Raw genomic sequence first — 27235 nt, 5'->3', positions numbered from 1 at the left:
TGGTTATTTGTTTAACACAAGTCATAGTTAAACTTAAACTTATAGTAATATATGTTTGTATTCCAAAGGATACTTGTTGTTAAGAGACAAACACAAAAGAAGAAATTGAGCTCAGGGGAAAGGAAGGACTTCATGCAAAATAAAAAATATAATACATGAAGATAGTGTGTGGTCAGTTAAATGTGATTCCTCTGCCTTACTCACCCGAGGAAAGACTGTTGAGACACAAATCCAGAGGAGCATATAGAGATCTGTCAAAAATTCCCAAGAAGGATAGAGACGTGGATCCTTACATAAAAAAATTGATCACCAATTTCTAAGATATTAGTTCAAATCTAGGAATCAATCTGTGAAATGTGAGAATGGACTCCTGCACATTGTCATCCACCCCATCTCTCTCTCTCTCTCTCTCTCTCTCTCTCTCTCTCTCTCTCTCTCTCCTCTCCTCTCCTCTCTCTCTCCTCTCTCTCTCTCTCTCTCTTTCACACACACACACACACACACACACACACACACACACACACACCACATAAATAAGTTTTTAAAAAGCAGCCAATTGTATTCTGGCCCGTATACCTCTAGGTCTGCTTCCTCTGTAAGACACTGTCTAGTAAGAAAAATTTAGGGCTCCAGAGTTTGAAAGAATTTTTTTAAAAATTAGTTAAAAATGTATTTTCTTTTTCTTTTTTTCTTTTTCACTTTTTTTTTGTCCCTGGATTAAGAAGACCAAAAAAGAGAAAAAAAAAAAAAAAAGAAAGAAAGAAAAAAAAGTTAGACGAGCATGATAGAGTTTTGTGTTCCAGACAGACTTTCTGGAAAGTTGTGACTTTCACAAATCTAAAACAACAGCAAAGAGAAAAAAATAGCTACAATTTCTAGTCTGAGGCCAGGCTCCCTTAGTCAGCTGTCTATTTTTCTTGCCACCCAGATACTAAAGCATTTGGCACCCGTGGGATCTTAGTATTTGGATCTGGAAAGGAAGCTCTCCCACCCTGGTTTTATCTGTAGGCTGGATAAAGGTTTGGGATTTAGCAATAGACTCCGCAAGCTCAGCTTGTGAAAATCACATTCTTTATCAACTCCCCAGATGGTTTAGATCATTAAAAACACAACAAAACAAAACAAAAGCCCTTCAGAGTGTACACTGTGAAGATATTCTCTAATTTCCAAGAAAAATAAATATATGTGGAATTTCTCACAGATTTCTCACACTTTCTCAGTACACAGCCTGAACCGCTGTGGTGAATGGGATCTTAAAGCCACCGTGGGTTTTTTTGAAACTGCAAAGCCTTGTGCTGAATACTTAACTTCCAACAGCCCCCTTTTGCCTTTCCAGCTTGTCCGTCAGCCCCCGACTCCGAGTCAGTATTTATCTCTTGGGGCTTAGCTTAAACTGAAAAGTGTATGTCTTTATTCAGTGAATTTGGGGCAACTGCCTCTCAGTAAGCAACAAAAACAAAAAGGCTGTTTCAAGTCGAAGAGACCTCAAGAAAGCACCCCGCCATCTGCCAAGGCCGGAGAAGGGAGCCTGTGGACCAACCGCTCTTTACTGAATAGAAGAAACAGTCCCATCCTTTACGTGTTCTGCACATCCTGGATCAAAATATAATGATCCCAAGCAAAGAGATGGAGTAAAAGAGATGTAGCCACAATCAAGGGGCAGCTCTTACAGGGCGCGACCACCGCTTAGTCGGCCTCATTGACTACGATGTGGAAGTAAAACTGGGGGACCGACGAAAGTGGGGCTGGAGGGAGAAGGGGGCCTTTCTAGGCGGGCATGCACCATGGGTAATGGCTGGCATTTGCAGAGCTGCGTGGCAGGGGAGCTCTCAGCGGTTTGCCACTGCCAGCTGATGTCTCTGGCAACATCAGTGCCAAGAAGCCAAAAATGAAGCAGGTGCAGGGGCAGAGGAACTGAGTGTGGGGGACAAGAGGGGGGTTTCAGAACAGAACTTCTGTTGTTAAAAAAAAAATTGCTTGCCTTCATTAAAACCTAAACAAAGGTTCACTTTGACTCCGGTAACATTTTCAGTCCGCTGGAGTCCTGCACTCACACTTAAGACAAGCCTCTTACATTTATGCACAGGACTAAGAGACTGTTTTGTTTGTCGCTTTCCAAAGCTGTGGATTGTCTGTGAGCCTGCTGAAGTCCTCTGAGAGCAGCTTTCCTTGCAAAGCCAGGAGCATCTGCTTTGGAAAGTGCCCCTTTCCTCCCCTCCCTCCCAGAGTGCCCCCTCTTCAGAAACTCCCATTTCTACACAACCAGGGCCTGGGAACAGGGGGCTGCTCCTGAACTCGGGGCGTATGGTTATCCAGCTCTGTGGCCAGTTCAGCCAGCTCGGCATGCTCAACACCTAGATGCTGCTTTCTGATGAGAAAACAGAAGGACACAGTGTTGCTTGCGATTTACATTTCTCTCAAAAGCTCTGTGTGCCAGCAACATTATTCCCCAAGCCCAGCACAAATGACAGCAGGGAAAAGACAATGGGTGAGCAAACTGGAAAAGGACTAGTGGTTCAGAATCAGGACCAACAGAGGGCAGGAAGGAAGGCGTGCCACCCGCACATTATAACTCCAGGATAAAGCCCTGAGCCATCTGCTGCCTGTTGCCCTGGCTCTACCGCTTCTGGCACGGACCTCAGTGGCCACCTCCCATGCTGTAGAATGGTAAGGCCCTGTCTCACGGAGATAGGACAAAACTTGACTACATTAGCCTTCCTCCCCCTACCTGGAGAAATGCAGGGCCTGAGAAGAGGATGATATGGATGATCTGTCGGATGTAAATGCACTTTGTGTTTTCTAATAGATACAAATGCAGTGGGAGAAATGGAAAGTTCGGGTTTCTTTGTTCTATTTGAGAAGACACAGAAATCGCAACCCTGGCCTCCAAGCCAGATGTTCTTCTGCATGAACTACAAAGAGTTTAATTTATCACAATGTCAGGTTAAGAATTTTTAACATTATTTGATATGGATGGATTATGAGGAGTAGCCCTTTGGAACTAGGTTTGCTCCATCAGTAGTAATTGTGGATGATTGGCTATCATTCTATCTTTCCCACATTACATGGATAGGATACCCTGTCCACCCTAGGTCTGTTTCTAAACTTATAAAGCCCAGAACAAAGTTGAAAACCTAAAGATAAATATGCTCACTTAGATGCCTGAAGCATAAACGGGGAAACAGAGTCACATTCTTAAAGAAAGCAAAGGTTTCCTCTAAGTCTGAATGAGTGCGAAACACTGACCCTAAACAATAGTAACTGGAAAATCTGAGACTTCTTAGGGAAACCAGGACAAGGTGGAATAACACAATCTTGACAGAGCTGTGAAACAGCATTCCAGAAAAAGAAGCAGAGGCAGCTAGTGATGTAGAACACAGATCAGTCTGAAGACTAAATCCAGCAGAGCTTGTAAAGAAAGAAGCTTTTAACCTGTAGCATTCTTCAAATTTCAATATGTGAGAATTTGAGATAAATAAGCTCAAATAGTGAAAGGAAACTAGAAAAAAATCTATTTCAAAACGCTAATTGCTTTTATACACAGGAATTTATTTTTGACAAATACTTAACACTCGTGGTTGCGTTTAAACATTATACTATAAAGCAAAGCGAGAGCAACACTCATCTGTGGGTATAAGGATAAATATATAGAATACAGCTAGATATTAGATTAGTTCAGGGAAAAGGCAATAGGTTATTTACAGGACACTGGCCTTCCCTAGCCATGGCTAGTTGACTAGATTTAAGAACCAGCAATGAATCAATCCCCTTGTGGTGTTTTGAATAGGTATGACCCCCATAGATATGTGTTTGAAAGAAGGGTCATAGGGAGTGACATAATTAGGAGGTATGACAGTGTTAGAGGAAGTGTGTCACTATGGAAGGGGGGCTTTGAGGTCATATGTCCTCAACCTCTGCCCAGTGTAGAACACAATTTGCTTCTGTTGTCTTCTGACAAGATGTAGAATGCAGGGCTTTCCCAGCACCATGTGTGTCTGCTTCCTGCTATGCTGCCCACCATGATGACAATGCTCTAAACCTCTGAAACTGTAAGGCAGCCCCAATTAGATGTTTTCCTCTGTAAGATTTGATTTGGTCACGGTGTCTCTTCACAGCAATAAAACCCCAACGAAGACAGAAGTTGTTACCAGAGGCTGGCATATTTCTGTGATAGGCTTTTATTAAAGCTATTTTATTTTCTTTAAAGTATATGGCAGACTTTGGGATTGTGGATTCAAAAAGCAGTTGAAAGCTTCAAGTAGATTATAATGGTCCATTCTAGGAGGAGCATGGATGACAGTGGTGCTGAGGGTGATTCGGTCTGTAGGAGCCTGGCTCAAGAGGTCTCGGAGAAGAATTTTAGTACGTTGCCAAGAGATAATTCTTGTGAGGAGTGTGACTGCATCTTGCCTTTATCTGAAGGGTCTGCCTGAGGCTAAGGTAAAGGGATTTATATTAATTGCATTGGCAAAGGAAACCTCAAAACAGCCTAATATAGACTCTGTCCTGTGGTTCACACTTATAGAGTGTTTTGCAAGCTGAAGAAGAAAAACTACAAAACGTATATTTCAAGAATCAAAAGGGCACTACTGAGTGGAATGGAGCCAACACCTGTGTTCAGTGAGATAAACAGACTAAAGATATTAAATGGAATTAAAGGAGTGGTGACCTTGTGACAAGATCCTGCGCAGCTTGTGATAAAGAATTAAAGGAAAGCATAGGTTGGGTGTGGTACTTCACGCCCTTAATACCAGCACTCAGGAGACAGACATTCAGGTCTCTGAGTTCAAGGCCAGCCTGGTCTGCAGAGCAAACTGCAGAAGAGTCAAGCTTAAACAGTGAAGGAAACCATCAAAAATAGAAAGTTGCTGGAGATGTAATTGAGCAAGGGTTTCATGTACCAGCTCCAACAAGCAGCAGAACTTGTCAGCTTTGGCCACATGGTTCTGGCTTCAGAGTTAAAAATAAAAGAAAGGCGTTATGTAATCTCCATCAAAGACTGAAGAAAGTTGCTGAAGCTAGGCATGTGGTAGGTATGTCCCTGTATAGAGGTCCAGAGAGGCTACTGTGTGAAGCTGTGAAGGTGAAGACTGAATTTCCTTGGAGACCCTGAGACATTAATAATGCTATACCTGTGTAATACCTGCTAAGGAAAACTTTGAACAGATAGTGAAAACACCTTCAGATGAAGATATAGAACTCTTGGCTCCTCCAGCACCATGTCTGCTTATATGATGACGTGCTTTATGCCTGATTGATAATAGACTAAACCTCTGAACTTTAAGACATCCCCAATTAAATGTTTTCTTCTCTAAGAGTTTCCTTGGTCACTGCATCTTTTCACAGCAAAAAACAAACAAACAAACAAAAAAACCCCAAACTAAAACTCCCTCCTCCTGAGTTGGCCTTTTTGTGTTTAATTACGCATGGTGACTCATGACTTTCATCCTAGAACTTCTTCTTGTTCCACACTTCTTGTTGCCCCCAAGACAGAAGAGACACTGTTACACCATTGGTGATACATTGCTAGGTCTATCACTAAGTCGATGATGTGGTCTTTAGGCTTTACCACTGCATGGGACTTTTGATCGTTTCTTTCCCTTGACATTTGCATAGCATGGTTTAATACTATGAAAGCTAGTCCTCAGGGAGGACTTTGTTTCAGCTGATTTCTCCAAGGTTTATGTCCTAAGCAGTGTTATCTTCCACAAAAGTGTCTGTTTTGGCAATAGCCAGAATCTATTAAGGAAATCCACAACTTGTTGAAATGCAAGAAATGAGTGATGGTAGAGTGCTCAGCCCCAAATGATATACATACATGCAACCTAAGGCTGCCAAAATTCATGGAAGAAAGGGAAGAATGGTTTCTTAAAAATGTGTTTCAAGAGAATGTCAAGGTATGACAGACAAGCTGCACCCATGACATTTCAAGGATTTAGTTGTCTAAGCAGGGAAGGCCTGTATATTGAACACACCCATTGGCATGACAACATGCATGGGGGAAATTTCACAAGTTCTTATCACTAAATTAAGAGCTACAAAAAAAAAAAGTGACTGATAATAGAGAGAACAGCTTTCATACCCACGGAGGAAAAAAGCCTTTTGATAGGTTATCCAATCCCAAGTAGTCGTCCTTGAACACATACATATACCCATGAGCAAGACTAACTGTACCCAGTAGGCTTAATGTGCATATGTACCAGTGTAAATAAAAATAAGAATTAAAGAGATCATATTTGAGGAAGAGTGGGGGAATGTGGAGGAATTGAAGTAGGGAGAGGGAAGGTTAAAAATTATGCAAATATAATATTTATGTATGAAATTCTCAAAATTTTAAATTAAAATTAAAATGAATTCAAGATGAAGGCAGAATAGAGTTATTAGGGGTTAAGAAGGCCAGGAGCAGGGTAGTTTTATTTTATCATGCTGTACACATGTATAAAAATTTTACTAATGTAAAATTAGTGCTTTATTGATTTTAAACAAACACGTACACACATGTAGTGATAGATAGATAGATAGATAGATAGATAATAGACAGACAGACAGATAGATAATATTAGGCATGGTAACTCATGACTTTAATTCTAGAACTTGAACAACAGAACCACACAGATCTCTGTAACGCAAAGGCCAGTCTGGTTTATATAATGAGTTCAAGGCTAGCCCGGTTAGGACCATGACTCAAAAATTTTTTAAGAGGCCTCATTTTGTCCCACCAGGGTGATGCTGCAGAAATCAGCCATGTTCTGTTTATCAGGGCAACACTATAATAAACACATATGTAATAGAAAGATGGGAATGATAGTAAAACACAGCGTGCGTGCACTGGGAAGAAGGCAGAATTAGGGACAGGAGAGGAGTGATAGGTGTGACAGAGGACTGAGGTTGACAGTGGAACATGTTGTTGCCCAGTAGGGTCTATGTAGCCCCCTATTCCAACATGCTGCCCACTGTGATGTGGCTGGTGGCCTTGTATATGATTCATGTTATCTCAAAGACCCATACAGATGTCCATAGTTTGTGCTGCAACCTGAAGACCATTTGATATAGATGGGCTATGCTATCATTCAGAGCCATGTCTGGGTCTGTGCTCCTACATAGGGTAGGACCACAGGCTCTACCCAGGGTCTATGATGATGTTCATGGTCCATGTTACCTCTGAAGGCCATGCAGCTGTCTGTAATCTGTGCTGCATTCTGAAGCCATGTTGGTGTCTAAGGGACCTTCTCTTGCAGCAGGGTCATATTGATGTGAATGGCCTGTACTAGTCTCTGAGGGTATGTGCATGTCTGTGGGCCAGGCTGCTTCTGAAAGTCTTTACCGAGTCCAGGGTCCTACTGCAGCCTTGAGTACCATGTTTGCGGTCTGTACTCTCACCAGAATCCATGTGGAGACCCATGACTTGTGTTTCTGATTGTGAAGGAAGATACTTTTGTTGTAGTATTGATAGTTGCAGATGCACCACTGAGACATCAATGCAAGGGGAGACATGAAAGGTTTTTGTAATAACCCCTACTCCCCTGAAGCACCCCTCAAGGTAAATACCTAGACAGGAAACCATCACTCTTAAAAAGTGTGATGGAGATGTTAAAGCGTAGTTCTCTAGTACTGAGGGCTTCTGGCCTGGGTGTGGGAGGGGAAGGACTTAGTTCTATTTAAGGGCCAGGACACTGAGAATTCGACCATGCTCCAGTGACTATATAGGAAACACAAATTAAACTTTTATCTGCTTTTTTTTCCTTGTTTTTCTTTTTCCTTTCTTCAGGAGGAAGGTCACAAGGGTACAGAGGGGACATGGAAGAACTGGAAAGTTTGTGTGATTGGGGTGCATGATGTGAAATTCCCAGAGATCGATAAGGCTGTTATGTTCCTAGAAATTTAAGATATATAAACATCTACATTAACAAAATATTAGCAATTAAGGAACATTTGATACATGAATAAATTAAGCCTTAGAAAAATGGTATCTGATATGAGACACTGCTTCTGATATATTTTTTATTGAAAATCATCTATAAAATAACATGCATCACTGAATTTAATTATAACTATAGTTACTAGTGTAAAATGTTCACAACAGAATTAATGATGTTTACCTTGAGCTTTTACCTTTACCTTTTCAAAATCATCAAAGCTAAGTTAATATATTTGGAATTCTTGTTTGAATACTATTCTATATACAAAAAATGCAAAATTCAGTGTATAGCTCATAAATTTTAGGACAACTAGACACCCACAACAGTTGTGTCTAAAGATTACCCTCATCAACAAACAGGATCGCTAGCTTCAGCATGCCATGCCTTCTCTTTCCAGTTCTACCCCTCCCTTGAGGACACCATTTGATCCAAAGTACCTATTACCCAGCACTACCTACTACGCTTTGCTCTATGTATGTTAAATGAAGGAACTGTATGGCATATCATATTTTGATTCAGACTTCTTTCGTTAAGTATTGAAGATACTTTGTTAAGGAAAGATCTGTGAAAGCATTACTGCAGGGCAATTGTTAGTATTAGGACTTTCTTAGGTGACTGTATGTGCTATTCCAACCCATCTATCCACCTACTTGGTTTGTGGCAGGAATCCAGTAGTGGTTTTCAACTTGTCAAGATCCAGACATCAGTTCTTACAAGATACTATTGTTGAGTCATGCTGTTTAATCATGTGTTCCATGTTTAAAGTGTTGTGTCTTGTTTACTTTTAATTAACCACCATTAGATGTCCTGTTAAATGAAAGTCGCACTATGACTTCAAAGACAATAACATTTCTCCGATTGTGCAGGCATTAGAAAGGGGTAAGTTAAGATTCTCATTACCGGTTGCTGCCGCCGCAGAGAGCCCGTGGGCAGCACCCCGAGAGCAAACTTGAGCCTCGGGACGACAGGTAAGACCAACTTGTCTGTTGCAAGAAGGCTGCCTGGTGAAATTGGGACACACAGAGGCAGAATTCCTCTAGGACCGGGCACGTCCTGTGTTTACCGGAAGTCCCACACCCGCGGATCCCGGCCCGCAGCAGCTCTCTGCTCCCAGACCCGGTGAGAGAGAGACCCAACCACCTGGTCAGGTGGGCACTCCTGAGGCTGCATAAGCTCCCGGAAGGAGCGGCACAGGTCTTCCTGGTTGCTGCCGCCGCAAAGAGCCCGTGGGCAGCACCCCACGAGCGAACTTGAGCCTCGGGACCACAGGTAAGACCAACTTTTCTGCTGCAAGAAAGCTGCCTGGTGAACTCAAGACACAGGCCCACAGGAACAGCTGAAGACCTGTAGAGAGGAAAAACTACACACCTGAAAGCAGAACACTCTGTCCCCATAACTGACTGAAAGAGAGGAAAACAGGTCTACAGCACTCCTGACACACAGGCTTATAGGACAGTCTAGCCACTGTCAGAAATAGCAGAACAAAGTAACACTAGAGATAATCTGATGGCGAGAGGCAAGCACAGGAACCCAAGCAACAGAAACCAAGACTACATGCCATCATCGGAGCCCAATTCTCCCACCAAAACAAACATGGAATATCCAAACACACGAGAAAAGCAAGATCTAGTTTCAAAATCATATTTGATCATGATGCTGGAGGACTTCAAGAAAGACGTGAAGAACTCCCTTAGGGAAACACAGGAAAACCTTAATAAACAAGTAGAAGCCTACAGAGAGGAATCGCAAAAATCTCTGAAAGAATCGCAAAAATCCCTGAAAGAATTCCAGGAAAACACAATCAAACAGTTGAAGGAATTAAAAATGGAAATAGAAGCAATCAAGAAAGAACACATGGAAACAACCCTGGATATAGAAAAACAAAAGAAGAGACAAGGAGCTGTAGATACAAGCTTCACCAACAGAATACAAGAGATGGAAGAGAGAATCTCAGGAGCAGAAGATTCCATAGAAATCATTGACTCAACTGTCAAAGATAATGTAAAGCGGAAAAAGCTACTGGTCCAAAACATACAGGAAATCCAGGACTCAATGAGAAGATCAAACCTAAGGATAATAGGTATAGAAGAGAGTGAAGACTCCCAGCTCAAAGGACCAGTAAATATCTTCAACAAAATCATAGAAGAAAACTTCCCTAACCTAAAAAAAGAGATACCCATAGGCATACAAGAAGCCTACAGAACTCCAAATAGATTGGACCAGAAAAGAAACACCTCCCATCACATAATTGTCAAAACACCAAACGCACAAAATAAAGAAAGAATATTAAAAGCAGTAAGGGAAAAAGGTCAAGTAACATATAAAGGCAGACCTATCAGAATCACACCAGACTTCTCGCCAGAAACTATGAAGGCCAGAAGATCCTGGACTGATGTCATACAGACCCTAAGAGAACACAAATGCCAGCCCAGGTTACTGTATCCTGCAAAACTCTCAATTAACATAGATGGAGAAACCAAGATATTCCATGACAAAACCAAATTTACACAATATCTTTCTACAAATCCAGCACTACAAAGGATAATAAATGGTAAAGCCCAACATAAGGAGGCAAGCTATACCCTAGAAGAAGCAAGAAACTAATCGTCTTAGCAACAAAACAAAGAGAGTGAAAGCACACAAACATAACCTCATATCCAAATATGAATATAACGGGAAGCAATAATCACTATTCCTTAATATCTCTTAACATCAATGGCCTCAACTCCCCAATAAAAAGAAATAGATTAACAAACTGGATACGCAACGAGGACCCTGCATTCTGCTGCCTACAGGAAATACACCTCAGAGACAAAGACAGACACTACCTCAGAGTGAAAGGCTGGAAAACAACTTTCCAAGCAAATGGTCAGAAGAAGCAAGCTGGAGTAGCCATTCTAATATCAAATAAAATCAATTTTCAACTAAAAGTCATCAAAAAAGATAAGGAAGGACACTTCATATTCATCAAAGGAAAAATCCACCAAGATGAACTCTCAATCCTAAATATCTATGCCCCAAATAAAAGGGCACCTACATATGTAAAAGAAACCTTACTAAAGCTCAAAACACACATTGCACCTCACACAATAATAGTAGGAGATTTCAACACCCCACTCTCATCAATGGACAGATCATGGAAACAGAAATTAAACAGTGATGTCGACAGACTAAGAGAAGTCATGAGCCAAATGGACTTAACGGATATTTATAGAACATTCTATCCTAAAGCAAAAGGATATACCTTCTTCTCAGCTCCTCATGGTACTTTCTCCAAAATTGACCATATAATTGGTCAAAAAACGGGCCTCAACAGGTACAGAAAGATAGAAATAATCCCATGCGTGCTATCGGACCACCACGGCCTAAAACTGGTCTTCAATAACAATAAGGGAAGAATGCCCACATATACATGGAAATTGAACAGTGCTCTACTCAATGATAACCTGGTCAAGGAAGAAATAAAGAAAGAAATTAAAAACTTTTTAGAATTTAATGAAAATGAAGGTACAACATACCCAAACTTATGGGACACAATGAAAGCTGTGCTAAGAGGAAAACTCATAGTGCTGAGTGCCTGCAGAAAGAAACAGGAAAGAGCATATGTCAGCAGCTTGACAGCACACCTAAAAGCTCTAGAACAAAAAGAAGCAAATACACCCAGGAGGAGTAGAAGGCAGGAAATAATCAAACTCAGAGCTGAAATCAACCAAGTAGAAACAAAAAGGACCATAGAAAGATCAACAGAACCAAAAGTTGGTTCTTTGAGAAAATCAACAAGATAGATAAACCCTTAGCCAGACTAACGAGAGGACACAGAGAGTGCGTCCAAATTAACAAAATCAGAAATGAAAAGGGAGACATAACTACAGATTCAGAGGAAATTCAAAAAATCATCAGATCTTACTATAAAAACCTATATTCAACAAAATTTGAAAATCTTCAGGAAATGGACAATTTCCTAGACAGATACCAAGTATCGAAGTTAAATCAGGAACAGATAAACCAGTTAAACAACCCCATAACTCCTAAGGAAATAGAAGCAGTCATTAAAGGTCTCCCAACCAAAAAGAGCCCAGGTCCAGACGGGTTTAGTGCAGAATTCTATCAAACCTTCATAGAAGACCTCATACCAATATTATCCAAACTATTCCACAAAATTGAAACAGATGGAGCAATACCGAATACCTTCTACGAAGCCACATTACTCTTATACCTAAACCACACAAAGACACAACAAAGAAAGAGAAACTCAGACCAATTTCCCTTATGAATATCGACGCAAAAATACTCAACAAATTCTGGCAAACCGAATTCAAGAGCACATCAAAACAATCATCCACCATGATCAAGTAGGCTTCATCCCAGGCATGCAGGGATGGTTTAATATACAGAAAACCATCAACGTGATCCATTATATAAACAAACTGAAAGAACAGAACCACATGATCATTTCATTAGATGCTGAGAAAGCATTTGACAAAATTCAACACCCCTTCATGATAAAAGTCCTGGAAAGAATAGGAATTCAAGGCCCATACCTGAACATAGTAAAAGCAATATACAGCAAACCAGTTGCTAACATTAAACTAAATGGAGAGAAACTCGAAGCAATCCCACTAAAATCAGGGACTAGACAAGGCTGCCCACTCTCTCCCTACTTATTCAATATAGTTCTTGAAGTTCTAGCCAGAGCAATCAGACAACAAAAGGAGATCAAGGGGATACAGATCGGAAAAGAAGAGGTCAAAATATCACTATTTGCAGACGACATGATAGTATATTTAAGTGATCCCAAAAGTTCCACCAGAGAACTACTAAAGCTGATAAACAACTTCAGCAACGTGGCTGGGTATAAAATTAACTCAAATAAATCAGTTGCCTTCCTCTATACAAAAGAGAAACAAGCCGAGAAAGAAATTAGGGAAACGACACCCTTCATAATAGACCCAAATAATATAAAGTACCTCGGTGTGACTTTAACCAAGCAAGTAAAAGATCTGTACAATAAGAACTTCAAGACACTGAGGAAAGAAATTGAAGAAGACCTCAGAAGATGGAAAGATCTCCCATGCTCATGGATTGGCAGGATTAATATAGTAAAATTGGCCATTTTACCAAAAGCAATCTACAGATTCAATGCAATCCCCATCAAAATACCAATCCAATTCTTCAAAGAGTTAGACAGAACAATTTGCAAATTCATCTGGAATAACAAAAAACCCAGGATAGCTAAAACTATCCTCAACAATAAAAGGACTTTAGGGGGAATCACTACCCCTGAACTCAAGCAGTATTACAGAGCAATAGTGATAAAAACTCCATGGTATTGGTACAGAGACAGACAGATAGACCAATGGAATAGAATTGAAGACCCAGAAATGAACCCACACACCTATGGTCACTTGATTTTTGACAAAGGAGCCAAAACCATCCAATGGAAAAAAGATAGCATTTTCAGCAAATGATGTTGGTTCAACTGGAGGTCAACATGTAGAAGAATGCAGATCGATCCATGCTTATCACCCTGTACAAAGCTTAAGTCCAAGTGGATCAAGGACCTCCACATCAAACCAGACACACTCAAACTAATAGAAGAAAAACTAGGGAAGCATCTGGAACACATGGGCACTGGAAAAAATTTCCTGAACAAAACACCAATGGCTTACGCTTTAAGATCAAAAATCGACAAATGGGATCTCATAAAACTGCAAAGCTTCTGTAAGGCAAAGGACACTGTGGTTAGGACAAAACGACAACCAACAGATTGGGAAAAGATCTTTACCAATCCTACAACAGATAGAGGCCTTATATCCAAAATATACAAAGAACTCAAGAAGTTAGACCGCAGGGAAACAAATAACCCTATTAAAAAATGGGGTTCAGAGCTAAACAAAGCATTCACAGCTGAGGAATGCCGAATGGCTGAGAAACACCTAAAGAAATGTTCAACATCTTTAGTCATAAGGGAAATGCAAATCAAAACAACCCTGAGATTTCACCTCACACCAGTGAGAATGGCTAAGATCAAAAACTCAGGTGACAGCAGATGCTGGCGAGGACGTGGAGAAAGAGGAACACTCCTCCATTGTTGGTGGGATTGCAGACTGATACAACCATTCTGGAAATCAGTCTGGAGGTTCCTCAGAAAATTGGACATTGAACTGCCTGAGGATCCAGCTATACCTCTCTTGGGCATATACCCAAAAGATGCCTCAACATATAAAAGAGACACGTGCTCCACTATGTTCATTGCAGCCTTATTTATAATAGCCAGAAACTGGAAAGAACCCAGATGCCCTTCAACAGAGGAATGGATACAGAAAATGTGGTACATGTACACAATGGATTATTACTGAGCTATCAAAAACAACGAGTTTATGAAATCCCTAGGCAAATGGTTGGAACTGGAAAATATCATCCTGAGTGAGCTAACCCAATCACAGAAAGACATACATGGTATGCACTCATTGATAAGTGGCTATTAGCCCAAATGCTTGAATTACCCTAGATCCCTAGAACAAACGAAACTCAAGACGGATGATCAAAATGTGAATGTTTTAGTTTTAGCTATCCTGGGTTTTTTGTTATTCCAGATGAATTTGCAAATTGTTCTGTCTAACTCTTTGAAGAATTGGATTGGTATTTTGATGGGGATTGCATTGAATCTGTAGATTGCTTTTGGTAAAATGGCCATTTTTACTATATTAATCCTGCCAATCCATGAGCATGGGAGATCTTTCCATTTTCTGAGGTCTTCTTCAATTTCTTTCCTCAGTGTCTTGAAGTTCTTATTGTACAGATCTTTTACTTGCTTGGTTAAAGTCACACCGAGGTACTTTATATTATTTGGGTCTATTATGAAGGGTGTCGTTTCCCTAATTTCTTTCTCGGCTTGTTTCTCTTTTGTATAGAGGAAGGCAACTGATTTATTTGAGTTAATTTTATACCCAGCCACTTTGCTGAAGTTGTTTATCAGCTTTAGTAGTTCTCTGGTGGAACTTTTGGGATCACTTAAATATACTATCATGTCGTCTGCAAATAGTGATATTTTGACCTCTTCTTTTCCGATCTGTATCCCCTTGATCTCCTTTTGTTGTCTGATTGCTCTGGCTAGAACTTCAAGAACTATATTGAATAAGTAGGGAGAGAGTGGGCAGCCTTGTCTAGTCCCTGATTTTAGTGGGATTGCTTCAAGTTTCTCTCCATTTAGTTTAATGTTAGCAACTGGTTTGCTGTATATGGCTTTTACTATGTTTAGGTATGGGCCTTGAATACCTATTCTTTCCAGGACTTTTATCATGAAGGGGTGTTGAATTTTGTCAAATGCTTTCTCAGCATCTAATGAAATGATCATGTGGTTCTGTTCTTTCAGTTTGTTTATATGATGGATCACGTTGATGGTTTTCCTTATATTAAACCATCCCTGCATGCCTGGGATGAAGCCTACTTGATCATGGTGGATGATTGTTTTGATGTGCTCTTGAATTCGGTTTGCCAGAATTTTATTGAGTATTTTTGCGTCGATATTCATAAGGGAAATTGGTCTGAAGTTCTCTTTCTTTGTTGGGTCTTTGTGTGGTTTAGGTATAAGAGTAATTGTGGCTTCATAGAAGGAATTCGGTAGGGCTCCATCTGTTTCAATTTTGTGGAATAGTTTGGATAATATTGGTATAAGGTCTTCTATGAAGGTTTGATAGAATTCTGCACTAAACCCGTCTGGACCTGGGCTCTTTTTGGTTGGGAGACCTTTAATGACTGCTTCTATTTCCTTAGGAGTTATGGGGTTGTTTAACTGGTTTATCTGTTCCTGATTTAACTTCGATACCTGGTATCTGTCTAGGAAATTGTCCATTTCCTGAAGATTTTCAAGTTTTGTTGAATATAGGTTTTTATAGTAAGATCTGATGATTTTTTGAATTTCCTCTGAATCTGTAGTTATGTCTCCCTTTTCATTTCTGATTTTGTTAATTTGGACGCACTCTCTGTGTCCTCTCGTTAGTCTGGCTAAGGGTTTATCTATCTTGTTGATTTTCTCAAAGAACCAACTTTTGGTTCTGTTGATTCTTTCTATGGTCCTTTTTGTTTCTACTTGGTTGATTTCAGCTCTGAGTTTGATTATTTCTTGCCTTCTACTCCTCCTGGGTGTATTTGCTTCTTTTTGTTCTAGAGCTTTTAGGTGTGCTGTCAAGCTGCTGACATATGCTCTTTCCTGTTTCTTTCTGCAGGCACTCAGCGCTATGAGTTTTCCTCTTAGCACAGCTTTCATTGTGTCCCATAAGTTTGGGTATGTTGTACCTTCATTTTCATTAAATTCTAAAAAGTTTTTCATTTCTTTCTTTATTTCTTCCTTGACCAGGTTATCATTGAGTAGAGCATTGTTCAATTTCCACGTATATGTGGGCATTCTTCCCTTATTGTTATTGAAGACCAGTTTTAGGCCGTGGTGGTCCGATAGCACGCATGGGATTATTTCTATCTTTCTGTACCTGTTGAGGCCCGTTTTTTGGCCAATTATATGGTCAATTTTGGAGAAAGTACCATGAGGAGCTGAGAAGAAGGTATATCCTTTTGCTTTAGGATAGAATGTTCTATAAATATCCGTTAAGTCCATTTGGCTCATGACTTCTCTTAGTCTGTCTACATCTCTGTTTAATTTCTGTTTCCATGATCTGTCCATTGATGAGAGTGGGGTGTTGAAATCTCCCACTATTATTGTGTGAGGTGCAATGTGTGTTTCGAGCTTTAGTAAGGTTTCTTTTACATATGTAGGTGCCCTTTTATTTGGGGCATAGATATTTAGGATTGAGAGTTCATCTTGGTGGATTTTTCCTTTGATGAATATGAAGTGTCCTTCCTTATCTTTTTTGATGACTTTTAGTTGAAAATTGATTTTATTTGATATTAGAATGGCTACTCCAGCTTGCTTCTTCTGACCATTTGCTTGGAAAATTGTTTTCCAGCCTTTCACTCTGAGGTAATGTCTGTCTTTGTCTCTGAGGTGTGTTTCCTGTAGGCAGCAGAATGCAGGGTCCTCGTTGCGTATCCAGTTTGTTAATCTATGTCTTTTTATTGGGGAGTTGAGGCCATTGATATTGAGAGATATTAAGGAATAGTGATTATTGCTTCCCGTTATATTCATATTTGGAAGTGAGGTTATGTTTGTGTGCTTTCATTCTCTTTGTTTTGTTGCCAAGATGATTAGTTTCTTGCTTCTAGGGTATAGCTTGCCTCCTTATGTTGGGCTTTACCCTTTATTATCCTTTGTAGTGCTGGATTTGTAGAAAGATATTGTGTAAATTTGGTTTTGTCATGGAATATCTTGGTTTCTCCATCTATGTTAATTGAGAGTTTTGCAGGATACAGTAACCTGGGCTGGCATTTGTGTTCCCTTAGGGTCTGTATGACATCTGTCCAGGATCTTCTGGCCTTCATAGTTTCTGGCGAAAAGTCTGGTGTGATTCTGATAGGTCTGCCTTTATATGTTACTTGACCTTTTTCCCTTACTGCTTTTAATATTCTTTCTTTATTTTGTGCGTTTGGTGTTTTGACAATTATGTGACGGGAGGTGTTTCTTTTCTGGTCCAATCTATTTGGAGTTCTGTAGGCTTCTTGTATGCCTATGGGTATCTCTTTTTTTAGGTTAGGGAAGTTTTCTTCTATGATTTTGTTGAAGATATTTACTGGTCCTTTGAGCTGGGAGTCTTCACTCTCTTCTATACCTATTATCCTTAGGTTTGATCTTCTCATTGAGTCCTGGATTTCCTGTATGTTTTGGACCAGTAGCTTTTTCTGCTTTACATTATCTTTGACAGTTGAGTCAATGATTTCTATGGAATCTTCTGCTCCTGAGATTCTCTCTTCCATCTCTTGAATTCTGTTGGTGAAGCTTGTATCTACAGATCCTTGTCTTTTCTTTTGATTTTCTATGTCCAGGGTTGTTTCCATGTGTTCTTTCTTGATTGCTTCTATTTCCATTTTTAATTCCTTCAACTGTTTGATTGTGTTTTCCTGGAATTCTTTCAGGGATTTTTGCGATTCCTCTCTGTAGGCTTCTACTTGTTCTCTAAGGGTGTTCTTTATGTCTTTCTTGAAGTCCTCCAGCATCATGATCAAATATGATTTTGAAACTAGGTCTTGCTTTTCTGGTGTGTTTGGATATTCCGTGTTTGCTTTGGTGGGAGAATTGGGCTCCGATGATGCCATGTAGTCTTGGTTTCTGTTGCTTGGGTTCCTGCGCTTGCCTCTCGCCATTAGATTATCTCTAGTGTTACTTTGTTCTGCTATTTCTGACAGTGGCTAGACTGTCCTATAACCTGTGTGTCAGGAGTGCTGTAGACCTGTTTTCCTGTTTTCTTTCAGCCAGTTATGGGGACAGAGTGTTCTGCTTTCGGGCGTGTAGTTTTTCCTCTCTACAGGTCTTCAGCTGTTCCTGTGGGCCTGTGTCTTGAGTTCACCAGGCAGGTTTCTTGCAGGGGAAAAGTTGGTCCTACCTGCGGTTCCAAGGCTCAAGTTTGCTCGTGGGGTACTGCCTAAGTCCTCTCCGCTGTGGCAGCAACCGGGAAGATCTGCGCCGCTCTTTCCGGGAGCCTCCGTGCACCAGGGTTCCAGATGGCGTTTGGTGTTTTCCTCTGGCGCCTGGATGTGCACAGAGTGCAGTCTCTTCTGGTTTCCCAGGCGTGTCCGCCTCTCTGAAGGTTCAGCTCTCCCTCCCACGGGATTTGGGTGCAGAGAACTGTTTATCCGGTCTGTTTCCTTCAGGTTCCGGCAGTGTCTCAGGCGCAGGGGTCCTGCCGCTCCCGGGCCCTCCCCTACGGGAACCCAGAGGCCTTATACAGTTGCCTCTTGGGCCAGGGATGTGGGCAGGGGTGGGCAGTGTTGGTGGTCTCCTCCGCTCTGCAGCCTCAGGAGTGCCCACTTGATCAGGCGGTGAGGTCTCTCTCCCACGGCGTTTGGGAGCAGAGAGCTGCTGCGGTCCGGGATCCGCCGGTGTGGGACTTCCGGTGCTTCACTCCTTCTTTAAATGAGGAAAAAGAATACCCTTGGCAGGGAAGGAAGAGGCAAAGATTAAAACAGAGACTGAAGGAACACCCATTCAGAGCCTGCCCCACATGTGGCCCATACATATACAGCCACCCAATCAGACAAGATGGATGAAGCAAAGAAGTGCAGACCGACAGGAGCCGGATGTAGATCGCTCCTGAGAGACACAGCCAGAATACAGCAAATACAGAGGCGAATGCCAGCAGCAAACCACTGAAGTGAGAATAGGACCCCCGTTGAAGGAATCAGAGAAAGAACTGGAAGAGCTTGAAGGGGCTCGAGACCCCATATGTACAACAATGTCAAGCAACCAGAGCTTCCAGGGACTAAGCCACTACCTAAAGACTATACATGGACTGACCCTGGACTCTGACCCCATAGGTAGCAATGAATATCCTAGTAAGAGCACCAGTGGAAGGGGAAGCCCTGGGTCCTGCTAAGACTGAACCCACAGTGAACTACACTATGGGGGGGAGGGCGGCAATGGGGGAGGGTTGGGAGGGGAACACCCATAAGGAAGGGGAGGGGGGAGGGGGATGTTTGCCCGGAAACCGGGAAAGGGAATAACACTCGAAATGTATATAAGAAATACTCAAGTTAATAAAAAAAAAAGTTTCTCATTACCTAGATATCTGCTAAAGAACTCCAACTCAAATGGTCCTTTACTGTGTCTAAACTTCCTCATTCCATACAGTCTCTTTTGGATTAGAACATTCTAGAGAATCAAATGTCTGTGTTGACCTTTCTTTGACTTTCTCTGCTTAACCCAGTGTTCAGGATATAATTGCTACATTATTACCAAGCATAAACGTGTTGATATTTGGCTTGATTTTATTTTAGTATCACATCACTCTTTATAGTTTTCTCAGATTAAATACGTTAAGCAGATCAATTTTCACTATAATATAGACAGTTATCATGGCAGAGGATTCCTATTATCTTAGTCTGCAGAGAAAAGAGACCTAATAACTAAACAAGGACAGATACTGTAAATAGAAACATTGACAAGATAAACTACAAGCAGTGCTACAGCTGGGCTGTAGGGCATGCGAACCATGCCACCAGATGGGCATGGAACTGGTGTGGGGGTGCATGTTCAAACCCCAGGAATCTCAGAGATTTGAGATGGCATGAGGGAATGTTCCCTCTCTGACTCCATGTCTGCTCGGGAGCATGTACCCATGACCCTCAGCTAAGATGACTCTGGGTAATCAGTCATGTAGCCCAGCACCTGAAATGTCTCTTCATTCTAATAAGACATCTCAGTAGCCTTAGCCTTCAGCCAATGACCTTCCCTTCCTAAGTATACCCACACCCTTCCCTAAAATTATTTAATTCCTGGTTCACCCTAAATAAAGAATATGTGTTCACATCAACCTCCAATAAAGAAATATAAACAAGCTAAGATCATCTCAGAGAGCTACTTCATTAAAGATTGCCCCAGGGAAGGCCTTCACCTAACAAAGTGAATTGTAACACTAAGACTCCCAAAGAAGGTCATCTTTCTCCTGCCTCTCTTGTCCCTCCTGTGTTTGACACTCACTCCAGAATCTTTTTTTTTTTTTTTTTTTGGTTCTTTTTTTTTCGGAGCTGGGGACCGAACCCAGGGCCTTGTGCTTCCTAGGTAAGCGCTCTACCACTGAGCTAAATCCCCAGCCCCGACACTCACTCCAAATCAGACTGGGATGCTGCTTGTCCAGGACCCTGCTCTTTCTTTCTGGACTGGCATACAGCTGCACTCTGAGTTCCCCATAGGGAGACTCAGACTGCAGATCCCCCATACAGAATTTCACCTTGTCCTCCCTGAGTTGATATATTGGAGGTGCCTGGACACCTCCAGAGAAGAGGCAGAACATGGGACCACATTGGGTCATTTGATCAAACTTAGTCATTGTTTAGACATTATATCTCTCATATAACACACAGTGTACATAACAATTATGAAATCAGTTAAATTAATGATTAGGATATAACTATATAACTGGAAAGAAAAGCAAAGTAAGATAGCATGTTACAGTACAAAGTCGAGCACTGATTCTTTTTTAAAGCATTAACGACACATTTTCAGAAGAGAAGTAATCTGCCTGTACTGGTCTATGGTAAGAGGGAATAATACATCATAAGTTGTTGTCTTTAAGCTTCACTTAATGGCTTTGTCCAAAATGATTTCCTGCCTGCATTTAATAGGCAACAGGCAAATTACACAACAGGCAAATTTATCTATGTTTTATTTTTCCTTTTGTTCCACATCATCTTTTGGGTTGTTTGTTTTATTTTTTTAATCATGTTATATCCCAGCCACAGCACCCCTCCCTTTTCTCTTCCCAGTTCCACTCTTAGAAGTCCCTCCCCACTTCTCCTTAGAGACAGGGGAACCAATCTGTGTTTTAGTTCATTCAATAAAAGGGTGTATTTTTATTAAGCTATAACATCAGGAAGTTACTATCCCATAATGCATTTTGCAGTACCACATGAATGTGCAGATAGTGTAGTGTCCTTCACACCTTTGAGATTTAGTTTACCACCTTTTGAGTGTTTAAAAAATAATTTAAATGTATACATTCTTTTTTCCCCAAGGGTTGAAAATGTTTCCAAATACTGGCATTCAAGTAATTTATGTTCTGGAACATCATGATGACATCATCGCCCTCTCGTTTGCACCTGCTCTCTGGATGCAGAGAAATGTACTACTCTGAACCATCCTGCCTCCACATCTCAAGTGTAAGGACGACAGCCATGCCCAGCCAGGCCTTGCTTGGTTTTATTATTATTGTCTTTAACGTCTCTGTAGGCTAAGTATTCTTATCTAGTCTGGAGAGATTTTTCTAGCTGGGCTGCCTTCCTCCAACGCCAGGAACACGTGCAAGCTAAGAGACAACATATGTAATTCAAAAATAGAAGTTTTCAGACAAACTTCAAAAGTGCGGCAATAAGATCGGATACAACTGTAAAGAGGAGAGAAGGAAGCTGAGCTTCGGTGAGCCTTCCAGGCACTTACGCTCTGCCAGGCTCTGCATGCCTAATCCTCTTGACAATTTTACTTACTGTTATTTATTATTCCAGTGTTTGGATTGTGTAACTGAGTTTCAGAGACATTATGTAAGCTTCCCCCAAAGCCATATGAGATACAAACTTAGGCATGCATGGCGTCTTAAGTTCCGGCTCCTCCATTAGTCTCATTGCACACACATGAGAAGTCCGATGCTTTCCCGGCAAGCTCTTCACATCTCCGCCCCTTACTCAGTGTTTTCAACTGGGTTGGAACAGTTCTGTAGCTGTCTGTGGATTTGTAAGATTTGGTTCACATCTGATAGAAAAACATTGTGGTTGCTGATCTACTATGGGTCTGTGTATATTTTCTTCTGAAATGTTTAATACGATGCTTCCTATCACGATGCTGTACATTGTAAAATGTATCTTGTTGGTAAATATGATCCTGTCTAGCTTACATATAATTCTGTCTGTCTACTGTGATTCTATTCTATTAAACATTTTCCTGATTACTGTTTTGTAAGAATCAGAGGAAGTCACAGTTTCAGTACTGGCCTTCTTTAACAACCTACTGGGGTTAGCCCAATGTCCTCTCAACTCCCGCATCCTGAAATAATCTGTCTGGTTTCTCCTTCTAACCTGCAGGTGAGAAGGAAAGGAACTCACATAAAGTTGGTGAGTATGATAGCACACAAATGAAGTATTCAGTTTTAGAATTAGCCGACGTCCACCATGCTTCCCATGTTTGGGCTCCCATGTGTGGTGAATTAGTTCATTCTCACAGCATTTCTATGAGGTTAGTCCTTCCTATTCTCATCCCCAGTTCACAGGGACAAGCTCAGGATATGGAAAGTAAATAAGAATGTTTTCCTCATGCTGGTAGGGATTAAACCCAGACATTGTGTGGGCTAAACAAGTTTAATATTTCCAGACACAAGAATATTTTATTTAACCTCCTACTTCTTAAACTCACCAGATTGACCTTCAACCTCTTATCATATTTGCAATATGATGCGTCTTTCTATAATAACTAGGCAACTGGCGTGTTAATAAATGTCCCTGGGCTGATTGGAAGGAGAAAATGGATGTGGGGTAGAAAACACAGGTAAAGGCTCACCCCCCCCCCAGTGTAAGGGAATGTCAGGGTGGAGAGGCAGGAAGGGGTGGGTGGATGGTGGGGGAACACCCTCATAGAGGAAGGGGGAGGAGGGATGGGATAGGGGTTTATGGACAGGAAACTAGAAAAGAGAATGGCATTTGAAATGTAAATAAAAAATATCCAATAAAAATAAAAAGAAAGAAAAAAAGAAAACACAAGTAAGATAATACTACATACATACAAATAAATAAATGTAATTATGAAGTTTTAAACCCCCACTATGATTTAAAGCCTTTCATGTTAATAAGGGGTACAGGGTCAACTGCATGGGATTTAGAATCACCTGAAAGATCCGCCTCTGGGCAGGTCTGTGAGGCCATTTCCCAATCCTTAAACCGACTAAAGAAGACTCACCTGAAATGTGGGTCGTATCATTCCATCAGTGTAGTTCCTAGGCTGAATAAAAAGAGGAAAACCAGCTGAACACCACCATCATCTCTGTGTCCTGTGACTGGGCACTATGTGAGCAGATGTGTCATGCTTAAGACACCTTTCACTATCGTGTCGCACCCACTGTGATGGATTACACCCTTAAACTGTGAGCCTTGATAAACCCATCCTTACAAATATTTTCCCTCAGGTATTTGGTCAGAACACAAGCAAAATGACTAAGATGGTTAGCTTTTTAAGTGTGGCCACCCCCCAATCTAATGCTTTAAACAGGATACTTAGCATTAAGTCTTCCTCGTTGGAACTCTCTGGGATGACTATGCCAGATTAAAGTGTATGGAACTTTCCATGAGACAGGATAGTCTCACCCTTTTCAAGAGTCTGTAACTAAAAGGCAATGAATCAAGTAAATAAAAATTAAAGAAATGTACTTTGTAGTTTTGGATCTGAAAAGTCTAACATCATATCCATGTGCTGGTAGATTTGATGCTTCTTCTGGTAACAACATGCATCCTAGCTCAAGTCTCAAGGAATGGGGTGAACACGTGCCGTGGGGCTCCTGTTCCAAGGATGTTAATCCTATTCCTGAAGACTGCCTTCATGGCCTAATCATCTCCCAAAGGTTCCACTTAATAGCATTGCTCTGGGGGTTACCATTTCAACATGAGTTTCAGGAGCACACAGCATTCAGGCTGAAGCAAGCAGTGTGGCCTCAAATGAGACAGGCAATAGTCGCCACGTTGGTTTTTGCAGGTCTAGCCACAGACACTTTCCCAAGCTTGCAGAAATCATTCTTTTCTTCGCACTTCATCTTTCAAGAATATCCCACGTTCAGATCTAAGTCTATCTCGAAAGAGTATATTCCCTGGTGGCTGAAATATTACAGTAACGCAAACACAGAGTCAGCGATGGAGGGAAAGATATTGTTTCCTTCCCTCTCTTTTTTTCTCTTCCTCATTGTTAAGGGCCACATTAATGTATTAGGTCTGGACACAAGTGACAAGAGATAAAATCAGCAGCGTAAACCCACAGGGTCTGGAGATGTGGGACTGGCTGACCAAAGGATGTCAGGAAAAGGAAGGATTGTGTTAGTGATTGTTCGTATTCCTCTGCCATGCAATGTTTGCACTTAGAATCAGGATCAGACTACAAGTTCTCTATTAAGACTTTTGAGAGAAGTGTTAAGTGCACTCCATCTTCATAGTACATGATGCAGGTATTAGCCACTCTGAGAGTATCAGCGACCAGTGTCTGGTAGTGTCTGTACAACAGCCTGAAACCGTAGTTCAGATACCAATGATCCTGAATCTAAAACAAAGGAGCCTGACCTTGTTTATCTGCAGCATAAATGAATATGTGTATTAAAATTAAATTAAACTACTGTGGTGGTTTATATATGCTCGGCCCAGGGAGTGGCACTATTAGAGGGTATGGCCCTGTGGGAGTAGGTGTGTCACTGTGGGTGTGGGCTATCAGACCCACTTCCTACGTGCCTGGAAGTTAGTCTTCCACTAGCAGCCTTCAGATAAAGATGTAGAACACTCAGCTTTGCCTGCTCCATGCCTGCCTGGATCCTGCCATGCTCCTACCTTGATGATAATGGACTGAACCTCTGGAACCTCTAAGTCAGCCCCAATTAAATGTTTTCCTTTATAAAACTTACATTGGTCATGTCTGTTCACAGCAATGAGACCCTAACTAAGACAATCACCAAATTTTAAAATATTACTGAAGAGAAATACAATTTGAAGCGAGAGTGGCAGAGGCTGAACCTGCTAGATACACAATGCTTTCCCACAACATTGATTCATGGGGGCTGTGGAGCTGTACTTCCCAGATCTCAATAAAGGCCAGTAGGACTGCCTTCAGAAAGTGTCTGGACTGTGAACATTGGCAGCACGTTGGACTGGTTCACAGCAGAGCCCTTTCAGCCTGCCTCCAACACGTAAGTGCCAAGCAGCCTTTAATTAACTACTTATTTTAATGACTCTAAATAGAAACTTATCTGTTCATGTGTCCTCCTACACCCAAATGCCTATACCACAGCCCTAGAGAACTTCTGTAAGCTTGCATATGACTTCCGTGGCTCTAACAGAAAAATAAAGGAAAAGGCAAGAAGGCACAGGCTATCTCAGGCTTATCCCCTGTCTTCAGTGCCCCATTTAGACTGAAGTGATGCTTCCAAAAGTCTAAAGCAGACTCTGCCTTACAATTTGAATTAGCTTTGATTCCTTTTTTTTTTTTTTAAGGGCTCTGAAATATATTCAAATCCATGTAGAACAGGGCAGGGCAGGTTTTGTGACAGTGACTTCTTAGCACTGTAGCTTTCTGCATAATGAGTATGAAAATTAGAGTTCTACAAGACTGGAAGGAAGTGGGAAAGAGGGGAGGAGAAATGAACTAGGAAGCAAAAGAGGACAAGTGCCAGGACTCAGCTCTTTCCTGCTCTGCTGGTTGCATTAACTAATGGCTGAGTTATACCACACTTCGTGGGAACAAGCTGGTGGAAAATAGCACACAGCTTTATTGGGAACACTAAAATGGTCTGCAATGATGTAGATTTCATGGCATTTAAAGTGTTATTTAAGGCTCCTAAGATCACAAGATGTATAGCACAAGTAAGTAATTCTTTAACCCCTTAAAGCATATCAATTTTATTATGAATAAGAAACTACTCTTTACTCATTTGCTCTAAATTTAGCCGTTTAGGGAAACAGTGTAGCTCAGTGAATCCAACTTCAAAACCATTGATTTAGATGTTTTATAAAATGACAGTGAAAGGCATGAATGATGGGTTCTTTTCTTGAATGTTTTTTCATTTTTTAATTGGAAAATATTTTTCACACAATATATTTTTGATTAGTTTCTCCTCCTCATCTACTCCCAGAACCTCCCCACTTCCCCATCCATCTAATTCCATGTCTTTTTTCCCTCTCTTTTTAGAAAACAAACAGGAAAAAACATCACAGTTAAGAAAAAAGAAAAGAAAAGCACAATATACGCATATATACAGAAACATACATACACACAAGAACATAAAAACACAAAATCATAAACCATAATATACAAGCGAAAGGCCAGTTACTTAAGAAAATGCCAAAACCATATATCAACAACTTTAGGGCATATCCACAGTTTATTGTTATTGTTTTGTATTTCATTTGGTTACATTTTTGGGAGACAGTGGTTCTACTGACTTTTTGTTTGTTCTTGAAAAAGAACTTCAAGTTGGATGAGGAGGGAGGAGGAGAGGCTGTGAAAAGCCTTGAGAGAGGGGAAGAATATGATTAAAATATTTTTAAATTGAAAACTTGTTTTAAATTAAAAACAAAATGAATGGTCCCACAGGCTCATATATTTGAATGCTTAGTCATCAGAAAGTGGCACTAAGTTAAGAAGGATTAAGAGGTATGATCTTGTTGGAGGAAATATGTCACTGGGATAGGCTTGAGATTTCAAAAACCCGTACCAAACTCAGAGCCTGTCTCTCATCCTACGGATCAGAATATCGCTGTAGACCGCTGCTCCAGTGCTTGCTTGCATGCACCATGTTCCCTTCCATGATGATGAGGAACTAAATCTGTGAACAGTAAGCAAGCCTTCGAGTAAATGCTTCCTGTCATTTAAAAAAATGCCCAAATAAGGCAATGCGAGACCATATAAACAACAGAAATATCATTTCGTATTTGCCATCTATGGCTGGGCATGGAGCCTACTGTTAAGTGTAGTTTTT

The 27235-nt window shown here is 40.9% G+C and overlaps 1 long non-coding RNA gene across 1 annotated transcript in view; it reads left to right on the top strand.

Moving 5' to 3' along the window:
- The window catches only part of LOC148005871 (uncharacterized), a 57492-nt gene extending 35008 nt beyond the window's left edge, over positions 1 to 22484 (top strand). Inside the window, exon 2 of the long non-coding RNA XR_015620278.1 lies at positions 21540 to 22484. This is a non-coding gene — a long non-coding RNA (uncharacterized LOC148005871). The remainder of the gene's footprint in view (positions 1 to 21539) is intronic.
- The last annotated feature ends 4751 nt before the right edge of the window (positions 22485 to 27235 follow it).

Source organism: Rattus norvegicus, chromosome 5 (assembly GCF_021556685.1).
Source record: "Rattus norvegicus strain SHRSP/BbbUtx chromosome 5, alternate assembly SHRSP_T2T, whole genome shotgun sequence".
Classification (NCBI taxonomy): domain Eukaryota; kingdom Metazoa; phylum Chordata; class Mammalia; order Rodentia; family Muridae; genus Rattus; species Rattus norvegicus.
This window is presented reverse-complemented; position numbering and strand designations above follow the sequence as displayed.